The 11,940-nt window shown below is 31.0% G+C and overlaps 1 protein-coding gene across 2 annotated transcripts in view; it reads right to left on the bottom strand.

The window, feature by feature from the left end:
• LOC127851848 (uncharacterized) overlaps window positions 1-11,940 on the bottom strand; it is a 425,589-nt gene that overhangs the window by 325,342 nt on the left and 88,307 nt on the right. Inside the window, exon 1 of one of the 2 annotated variants that reach the window (XM_052385800.1) lies at window positions 1,289-1,360. The exons of the other annotated variant lie outside the window; for it this stretch is intronic. The gene's annotated coding sequence lies outside the window, so the exon portion shown is untranslated. Of the gene's footprint in view, window positions 1-1,288; window positions 1,361-11,940 lie in introns of those variants that run through there. 2 annotated transcript variants of the gene reach the window in all.

The raw sequence follows: 11,940 nt of genomic DNA, 5'->3' as shown, positions 1-11,940 counted from the left end.
CCGCGTAAAACATGCTTGAAAAATAAAGAAAATGTTTTCAAAGTATGCTCTGTTCAAAATGTTTAGTATTTTATAATTAACATGTAAACAAGTTTTGGCAAATAAACATAATAATTATTTAACAAGACCTGAGTCATAAGCCAATAAATCCGTCATAAAGGTAATAATCTAGTCTTCTTCACAAATTATTTAACTATTGCGGTTACACAATATTACCAACGGGATGCAATTTATTTTCCATTTATAGACATTATTAAAAACAATTTTGTGATTATTTCACCACATAGTAATATAAAACATTAACTGATTTTAAATAGAGTGAGATTTTGTTCAGTCAATCAAACTTCCCATCATTTACATATGGTTTATGTAAGCAAATATAATATAGTATCATATTTAAAATACTTTTAGAAACGTGAATGATTTCCTAGAAATGTAATGCCTGCACACATTTGTATGTCTTTCAACACACAGAGCAGTATTGTGAAATCTGCGTTTGTACTTAAGGCCTGATTGTTTTTGTTGATGCATAACATTACTGGTGTACAATATACAGTAATACAGCATGATTGTTTGCACCGCTTACACTCAGAAACAACATCATGTAAAGGTTTTGATCTGGCAAATGTAGCTTGTACGTTCATTCAGTAAAGACAGTGAGTCAACGGTGCATGGTAGGTTTCCGTTAAGTCTGAAATAATATTTTGATATTTCGGTCTTTCTTATACAGTGTATTGATGCGAAAAGTACCTGGCAACATGTCAAATACATTATACAAATATCGACTGTCATTGTGCTGCTTACCGTGTGAAGCTTCGGAATTACCACTGGCCTGACAAATATCATGAATAGCAATTATATTCGTTGTCATTTGTGTTAATAACTTACGCTATAGACGATACCTAAACATACATTTGAATAATCAACCGCACGAAAATCTATGTTTACCACAAATGCTTCAGTAAACGAACAAACCAAACAACAATTAGTAAACCGCTATGTTTAATTGTATGAGATTTCTTGTATTTTCAATATAGACAACACAACAAGAACGTATTGCATTAGAACCTCACGTTGAAAAACTGAACAGTCGTGTATCATGGTATCAAGTGTAGTTTAACCCTTACAGACAAACAAGCAGGTATAAATAAATATATGGATACGATTCAGTATGTTCATTTGAAAACAAAATAATTTGATTATCTTCACGAATATGATGTTTTACACCTTGTAAGAATAACTTATATTTTGCATTATAAGGTAAAGTAATTGGTATAAATACACTTACTAGTGCTATATGTATGTACTGTCCTATTCCGTAAACACTGTTCCACGTATTTCCTTTTCACTGAATGTGGCCATCATACACATGCTTCTCATGCATTACGTTAAACATAAATTAAATGTTATCTACACCTTATTTAACAATGAACGTAACGTAGGTGTTTACGTCGTCTGTATCACGTCAGTCGTCTCTCGCGATTTCAGACCCTACGATAACAACAACTTGTTTTACTGTTTTGAATTGTCAATGTGGTTGGTTGTAAATTTGATGATGGCATCAATGATATGTCTACAGCTGCAATATATTTGACAGCATACAACTTATGTTTTTAACTTACTTAATTACACAACCTTGAGTCACGCTTCATATACCATCAAATAACTAAGCTTCCCAAACAATCAGTAAATGATATCCCTTACAACATGCATACTTTTATCGACAGAAAGCGTGTAAATGATCATAATTTAATACTTATCATCTATTCAACGAAATAAACATTACGTGTGCTCAAATCTCACAATATTCAATATTAGAAACATATCATTGTTAAGGCAGTGATCTCATTCTGCTTTCACCAGTCGATATTGCTGTTATTCTGTAACGTAATTGGTTCCGCTATGTGGGTTTTTTGTATGCTAAAATGCGTGTAAAATACACAGATACTCAGCGAGGCACACTATCCTATTAACCAACATATTGCTACAGTTGGGCAAGTGCCTTCTACAAAAGCAGATTGTGCATTCCAGTCGAGCCATTTTCATCAAATATCAATCTGTTGAAGTAACTAGTAAAGAAGCTTTACTCGCAATGTTCGTATTTTATGGATGTTGTACTCGGATGTGGTTGAATGCGGTTCGTCCTATTAAGATAAGGTCTTCACATACCACTGTGTACAAACTATGTAGAATGGTTGTGTGTTTAGGGAGACGATGACTCTCTTGAACATTTTATTAATAAAAATAGCAACCAATCACTGGCCAAAATAAACACAAGTTGACTTGTATTCACATTTGAATCCTAAGCTTTCATTTGTTATATATACTTCTTCTTAGATTGTCGAAATGACCGTTTTCCAAATTTCCAAAATTAAATTTAAACTCAAACACTGAAAATCATAACGCGATACAACACCAATGACTAACAGTTTCATTAAAGAATAATTGTCATTAAAAAATAATAAAGCGTTTTTAAACGCGAAACGATTGAATGATTTTGAATGCGTTTGTTGTGTTAGTTAATTGTGTTACCACGTGGATCTGTCATTTAAAGTAACAAAGTGCATAAAACAACTGACCGGAAAGCTGATAGATATTAACGATAGCTTTTTTAAATCCAAACAACAAGGATTTGAGTTGTAAAGTGGATGCTTTTTTACTTTTGTTCTGATTTAAATTACCTTCTTGCTATTACAATGGAGTTCTACATTGACGATGTTTAAATCTAGCAATTTAAGGCTTTTACTTATATTATTCCTTTAAAAACGCCACAATTTGTAATTAAGTCCCTGAAAATAGTATTCATAACTCAAAGGCATGGAATAAACACTGTAGTCTTTTTATATAGTTTCGGTATTAATATGAATGGCAAAAGATAACACATGAGTTGATAATTAATGCGGAGCGTTCGGCTTTCTTCACATCTATGTTGACATCATCCGAAAGATGTCCCAAGATTGCATGTTAAACTTTGTATTAAATTAACGTTAATTGCATGATTTGATACGTTCCAGGCTTTGTAATATCTTTCATTAGCTTTTATTGCATTGTGAAATTTAAAAGGACACGATTTGTTTAACACTTATCAGCCCAGTCTAAAAAGTATATGGTAATCTAGCGTATTATGTAAGGAACAATAAATAACAAATGTAAGTTTGTCCTCATTAATTCAGATCACGAAGACGCTCTTAAAAGGTTCATATAAAATTAAGCAAATATTAAAATGATTTCGTTAAGCATGTATCTTGTTGTTTAATGTATGTTTATGCTATGAGAAATGAGACTTTACGACTTAATACGACATATAACAAGACGACAATCATTCAACTATCTCCAGATTCTTTAAACAATTAACCCGCGTTCTGAGAAAACTGGGCTTAATGCATGTGCGTTAAGTGTCGTCCCAGATTAGCCTGTGCAATCCGTACTGGCTAATCAGCGACGATACTTCCGCTTTGTATAGTAGTTTTAGTTTCAAGGAAGTCCATCCGTATCGAAATCAACTTTAGAGCGGAAAGTTTCGTCCCTGATAAGCATGTGCGGACTTCACAGGCTAATATGGGACGACACTTTACGCACATGCAAGAACACGACACAATTGAATGTCATATATATGAAACGTTTTTGTATATTTCACAAAACATGATTATATTCAAGTAGAAGACAGCAGATTTTTTCGTAAATATTTATTTCATTAAATAGTAATCAGTTCATATCTCGTTAAAAGGCAATATTTAAACAGTGTAAAGTCTTTTTAATAAGCGTTAATATGAATTTTTTGCAAATCAAAACAACATAAAACTCACAATCACTTAACAACCACAAACGCAGATGAATAAAGATGTGACAATCGCATTGGGGCGGTCAATTCAGGCATTGTATCTTTCTAAGGCAACTTTCTGAAACACATTATTAAATAAGTTTAGTATTAACTTCGCATAGTCAAGCTTATTAAAAAAACTATATTTAAAAATATACATTTCGATACAACGGGAGGAGAACTCCATTTTTTAAGTAGCATCAATTAATATTTTATTATGAAGTCATAAGTATTGACACGATTAATTAATTTGTACTAGTAAACAACCTCATACATATATTTGTATTATCAAAGAGAAAATCTTCCAATACCTCATTTGCGTCTGTACGTGGCCATATCTGAGTTTGAAAGATTTTTAAAGATTTTTGTCCACTTGCGAGAAAAACAAGAACAAAGAGCAAATGTTCAGTTCAATATTAAACGTTATATGAACGATAATGTATTAAATCTTAATTAGATATTATATATATATAATATAGATATATATATATATATATATATATATATATATATATATATATAAATTTACGTTAAATATAAAACAACTTATAAGAAATTTGGTTTATTATTATTAATAATATATCGATACACTTATAATCAATGGCCTTAAACTGTTGGTTGCGTGACCCCATGCACTTAATCCGTACATATACGAAAACCCATTTTGTAATTCAAAATAGTCTCATTCCAACAACGAACTTTAATAGATCGCATTTGTCGTCGTTTGTAAAGGCACGATCAATCATAAATAATCTATTTAGTGTTCCATAATTCCGATAGTCGATATTAAGTTCAACGCCGTACATAGGGCCAGTTAACTTATCATAAAACATATCACTCCTCGGCATCCTTTGGTGGTTAATGAGAAGGTAGTAATGATAACGACTTCAAAAGATAAGTACAAGTGCATGCATGTGTTTATGACTGCCCTATGGTATGTTGTTGATTTCTTTTAATTCTTCTGTTGGCAACCGATTTAGAACTGTGAGTCAAGACATCTTATTTAAGGTTTAGATAAATGTAGGTCGATGCGTAGAACCCCAATTTTTGTACACATTAAGAAACGTTTTTCCACATTTTCGAGTTAGTTTCTATTTAACATCATACGCTGTTTATAACTCATTTGACATACGTCGAAATTCATAAATATCACAAGCATTTCAACATGCCAGAACCATTTATATTATCAAGTCCGTTAATGCGATGTTGACAAAAAAATGCTTGTTTAAAAATAATAAACGAGTGGACTGAAAATAACATGTCAACGTGCCCATAGCCATTCATCATTATACATCATCTTCATCAGCACAATGACTATTATTGGTTTGGCATACACGCCTGTTCCTGAATGCATATGCTTACATGTTATTTTGTCAACTTATAATCAAAATTTTATTAAGAATAATTAGACAATTTAGAAACCTAAGCATAATTTAAATTTAACATTGAACACACAAAAGCCACGGTATTTCGAAAAGGTTCGATAATTGGTTAAATGTAAAATGCACTATAAACGCCAACAACAAGAAATTGTGAATAATATTAATAGGGCATTGTCTAGAAAAGGGATATATAATTGTGCAGAATAAATACACTATATGACAAAACATTAAAAGTAAACTCATTCTTAGTTCACAGTTACAAAATACATGAATGTTACTATAAATATTACGTGCAATTTAATTATCGCAAACGTATCATCCATTTTAAACTATAATTGCAAGGTTTGGTGATTTATCAATTGGATAAAATGCATCTACAGAAACGGGAGGACACCAGAACCGTGTCTGAGATCAACGCAAATAGTGTCAGGCAACCCAAATGATTCAGGGGGGGGGGGATACCACTTTGTGCTTAAATTTACTTATTATGCTGGAATACATAACTTCCCAAACAGTAATAGATCACATCCACATGTGTTCACGTTTATCGAACAACTTAATAACTCAAACATATAGTATACAGAAAACTATCCATGTTTAGTTCAAAATGCTTAAAAAAATAAAAAAAATATTAGAAATGAATATTATTCAAAGAACTATAGTCAATCCACTGTCAAGCAAGCATTATACCTAGTCAAATTGCGCAGGCTAAGCTCGAAAGACACATACATTAGGCACAGTTTTCCTAGAACGTGACCCATACATCATATTTTATTTCGAATATCAAATGTAGCTTATTTACATTGGGCAACACTTGCATTGTGATTTTCCTCAATATTGTAACCGCTTTAAATATATGCATGGAATCGTCAAAGCGTAGGGTATGTTACAGCACAGGACACAATTAATCGTGCTGTTGTTCCTTCTTTCATATTCATTTCCAAAATAATAATTATTATTAAGTTCCATAATAAAAGAATTAAAAATCAGCTTGTATAAAAGATTATGCGTATGGTATTTTGGACCAAACAGAATACAAATTGAAAAACTCAATAGATTGTAACCGCAACAGGTTACAAGAAACAATTTAGTGCGTTATTGCACAACAGTGTACAGACAGACAGACAGACAGTTATTTCAATCCATACGGCATTTAAGCCCACGAGGACATATATAAAATACAAGTGTTGACGAAAAGTGTAGACTAGAATACAAAACTTTAACCAAAGTTGTAGTTGTATGTTTCCAACATTTGGAGAAGATCGCTTTGAGAACACTATTTCAAAAAGCTTTAACCAATCTATTTTAAATTATAATTCAATATGTTCTTATCTTAGAGGTTTCTTTCAGTCAACTACTTTGGGTAGTATAGCTGCCTATATTTATTTTTGTCCTTGTACCGATTACTGGATGATATTCTATTAACAATGTAGAAACATAGAAATTGGCTTTTAAAAAGGTAGCATACATTTATCATAATTTGTTACGTACTATCAAATATCATCATATAAGCATGATAGAATGTTGTTTAAAGAAACATTTCCGGGCATTTCTAAACATTTGCATCGATTTAACAAACAACGACATAACATACACATTACATAAGTATGCCATACTACACACACCACTTTATCATGCATTAAATGGTTTCTCTACATCGGCCTCTTCGGATATGTTTATAAATTCAGTTCAATTTTACTATTACGAAAAACAAGTAAATAACCAATCGTAAAGAAACCTTTAAATACAAAAAATATAATATAGTTTAATTATTTAACATGTATGAGTTATATATATATCACAGATGGTATTTTACATCTATGTACTTAATATTAAGAGTGCCATAGATATATATGTCTTACCGAAACGAAAATGTAAGACTGATATTATAGGCAACTGCTATCACTAACATCTGTACTTAAGGTTCATGTAAAGTGTAAAAAGGCGTATTCTTCACATAGGAATACTTCAATAAATATTATGGCAATAAATTCAATTTATAAGCCAATAGCCTCGTAAACACTTGTAGAACATATAAGAAAATGCTAATAAAAAAAATATGATGCAAAATGTTGCTTTTGAAGAAATATACAGCGCATGCATGAAATTATCAAAATAACAAACGGAGTTAAATTGAACAAATTCCTTTGGTCAAAATATTGTATACACTTAATGTTAGGTACTACAAATGAAAACTCCACACAACACCCACCAACAATCCTAAAATATGCAAAGAAAAACATAAAAAAATGTCAAAAGTTAACACAATAATTGGGAACTACTTTAGTATGGTGGACTTACCAGTGAACCTTCATTTTCAAATTTACTTATTTCTTCGCAATACAGTACTCATTATAGTTACAAAATGACACAATTACAAAAAATAAAACTATATTATTAAAAAAGGCAAACACTTTGATTGTTCATTTGAAATATATAGGACTCGGAACGACGACTAATTGGCTACCTTAAAACAAATTACAACATGTTTATGTCACATCTCGAACTCCATACACGTTAGTTAATCATGTGGGGCATAAAACATCCGGTTTCAAGGAAGTCGACATAACACTATTTCAATTAACGATCTAGGCATAATATTTGTGGGATCGGAAAAATGAATTATACAAATGTTGGGCACACGTACATATTAAACCAACTGAACACTTACATTTCTATAAAAACCTTGTCATCGATCAAAAATGCATTTGTTCTTGTCTTGTCATGTTTACTTGTTCAGGTAGCCATTATTTGGCGGAAGCATATTCGAAAAAATATTTCGTTTCAAAATCGATTTATAAATTACTCACGATCCGTTTGTTCTAAAAGTTGTATAATTTGTTTATAAGGTAATTTCAAGTTATGTTATAAAGTAAATATTTAATATAAGCAATATTTAACAAATTCGCAAATACGAATCAAAACACATTTCTGACCAAGATGGACGACAGATGAAATTAAATCGCGAGGAGAGTCAATTATATCAAGATTCTTTTCAAATAGTGCGTTTCAAGTAAGTGTCATTGTTATGGAGATATTATGAAAATGATATATTTTCATTAATTTTATTTTATAAGATCATAACTCTTATTGATCGCATGCTATGCGCGTGGAAAGTTAGTATTTTTCCAAAATCTATAAATAGCGACTCATGGCATTGACATGTTCATTTTGAAATACGCATAGTGTCTTTGTGGGGCTGTATTGACGCAATTCTATGCTAGGAGTACCTAACATAAAACTTGCATATGCTGTTGGTGTTTTTATTTGGTGCATTTGTGTTTTTTTTTGATGAAATTGAGAATTTGCCCTACATTGCAATATTTTTCCTAATAATTACATTATTACTAACATTTGTGAGTGTTTTTTTTAATTGTATACATATATGGAATAAAAATGTGATTATTGCAACCATATGTAAATTTCATGAACTTATTTTGGGTATTACTAATCATTTTATATGTTAAAATTTCATCTATGTGGGGTCATTTTGGGACTTTACATGAACCTTAACAATTTATATCCACCTTTCATATATTTGTCTTACCGAAAGAAACATGTAAGACAAATATTGTGGAAACTAGACTTATAATGACACGTTATAATACATTAATTTTAAGATCGTGAACTACATTATGATTTAACGAGTAAGATAGACATTATATATGTTTTGTCATATCTATTCATACGATAGAACGCTTATATGGTGTGATATTAACATAAACAGCAGAAATTAATTTTGCTTTAACAATTTCAGATTAGTTCACTACAATACTATACAATTGTACAGAGCAACGCTATTATAGCCTGGTCAATATAACAATACAAAGGGTATTAAGGCAACATGTCTTATCTATTAATCGTAATAGAAAGATGCATGTAAATGTTATAATGTACATGTAATCGTATTTCACTACAATACATTACAGTTGTACATAGCAACGCTATCGTAGTCTGGCATACTTAACAATTTAAACAATTAAAACGGCATAAAGGCCTCATATCATATTTATTATCCGTATTACAAAATGTATGTAACAGTAACCAACAATCATGTAAACATAGTTTGCATATGGTTTCTGTAATATACCAAGGAACATACATAGTACATCAGACATATTAACAGTTTCAGCAGAAACACATAGAAAACATGAGGCATAAAGGCCTCATATAATATTTATTATCCGTATCACAAAATGTATGTAACAGTAACCAACAATCATGTAAACATAGTTTGCGTATGGTTTCTGTTATATACCAAGGAACATACATAGTACATCAGACATATTAACAGTTTCAGCAGAAACACATAGAAAACATGAACTATATACAATTCAAGTACAAAGAAACACATAGAAAGCATGTAGTTACAGTATCACACGAAACACATTGTGCATTAATTTTACCATGTCAATTTCTATACATTACCTAATTTCTAATAATAAATGCTTTATGAATATAGGTTCCTAAGTTTCTAAGTATATTCTCATTTTCTGACTTTATAAGATCTACAAATTTAGCCATGCTAGGTCTAAACCAATATTTTCGCCAATATATGTTTTCCTAATGTCAGTATACATTACACATTCCATTACAAAATGATATTCATCCTCAATTGTATTGCATCTTGCACATTTTCTATCACTTATTGCGGTACTCAAAGGTCTGGTCCAATTTGTTTTATTGGGATAATATTCTAAATCATTCTTTAATAAATTATACACAAGAAGAATATACTTATTTTCTTTCGTTTGAAGAATTCGTAACCAATATTTAATAGCCTTATACATATGTATAGTTTAAAAGATACTCTGCCTAATTCGCCGCATATAAAATCGTTCTGAGTAGTTTTCTTCACACCAAGCAGTTTTTTGCAAAATCTCAAATGTAATGTCTCAATTATAAGTCATTCGCAAAACAACATATTTCACAACAATAATTCAAAATTGGCGATACAAGCTTATCGAAAAGTTCCAACTTGTGTTTTGGCGGTATATACGTAAATTTATACAAGTATTTATTCATAGTAAAAATGGCTTTCTGTGCCTGTCCGGCCAAAGTACTTTGTGCGGTACTAAGCGAATCCCCTGTAGTAAAAACCACACCTAAATAACAGAATTTGTTAACTATTTCAATTGGTTCGCCATTATAATAAAAAGCAATGTCATTTGGAATAGAACGCCTTTTTTAAATATCATAACTTTTGTTTTAGCAACATTTACCTTCAGTTGCCATGTTAAACAATAATAATATAATATATCAATACTACGCTGTAATGATTCAGCCGAAATTGCAGAAATGACAATGTCGTACAAATTTGTAGCCCAGAATGACAATTTATCATTTTAGATCTGGTTATCCCAATAACATTGAAATGGTTTGTACTGTTGAGTCATAACAATTCATAACAATATCGTATGTGTTCCTTACTCCAATAAGTGACCTGTCTTAAATGAGTGACGTTTGACTGGATCTTATTGTACAATTGCTTTAAACGAATTCTTATTTATATGTGGATGATAATTGCTCAAACGGGCCATTACAAGAAGTTGTTTGTGTCGTAACCAACAAGGTATTTGGAAATAAAATGTGTATAGAGCTCCATTTAAAAACCATAATCGACATAATCTACTTTTGTTCAAACTTATGTTTGCATCATTTTTAATAATTAAACAAATACATTGTGACAAATGGGTAAACCTAAATGAGAGCAATAATTGCAACTCAATGCGGTAGTTAACGCTTTGTGTAATGTAAATGTATTCAAAATACGATCTCATTAACACGTTATTAAAAAGATCAATGACGTGATGAAATGTTCGGGTAAGGTAAAACATAGGATATGTTTAAAGACGTTCATTTATATTGCAAACAAGAAAATGTTAATTTTTCATAATACTTATTTTTAAGCGGAAATTCATCTAATCTAATCTTAAAACACCAATTTCTATTAGCGTTTCAATTCGTAAAACTAAAAAATGTGCAGAACGCTTCTGTTCACTTCCAGTATTATTAAAATATCAAATATTTACTTGCTATTGATATAGATAAATAATGTAATGCATCTTTTACATTTAGATAAATGCCTTTTTGATCATTTTTATGTAGGGGATAGGACGAACACCATATGACACACATAAATATGATGTCGTGTTGCGGGTTGAATTAAAATGTCGAATAAACAATGTTCTCGTATACGACTTTTCAAACTCCTTTGACATGCTTTTTAAAGCGCATGTTAACTCTAAATTAACGATGATACTGACCAAACATCCAACAGCGCCAGACAACTCTTACAACCTCACATAGTGACGTTAATTCGCATTGACGAAGAAAAAGCGCTGGCAGTGCAATATGCTATTAATCAGGAACTTTCTAGCAATAATTGGATGTTAGCGGTTTGTTCCATACCTTTTCTTAACTCAAACGCAACATTTATTGTGCAAAAAAAATAAACATAAATGGTCGCAGAGATATGTATAGCACCGAGCATGCAATCGCGACCATTTATTTATGGCGAATCGTATATTCAACTATAAATAAGACCGTTGTGTAGAAATATACAGAAATTGCAAATACTTGCAACTTTTATACTTTAATATGGATCTTTTGGCGCGTCAGTTCTCTTGCTTTTTTGCTGTATAAAATATAAAATAATTACTTGTATAACAAAATATTTTACACACCATGTTAACAAAACACTAAATGAAGGTCATACAATTGCTAGATAGTGTCGCC

Source organism: Dreissena polymorpha, chromosome 11 (assembly GCF_020536995.1).
Source record: "Dreissena polymorpha isolate Duluth1 chromosome 11, UMN_Dpol_1.0, whole genome shotgun sequence".
Taxonomy (NCBI): Eukaryota; Metazoa; Mollusca; class Bivalvia; order Myida; family Dreissenidae; genus Dreissena; species Dreissena polymorpha.
Note: the sequence above shows the minus strand (reverse complement) of the source record. Positions and strands in the feature narration are given on the sequence as shown.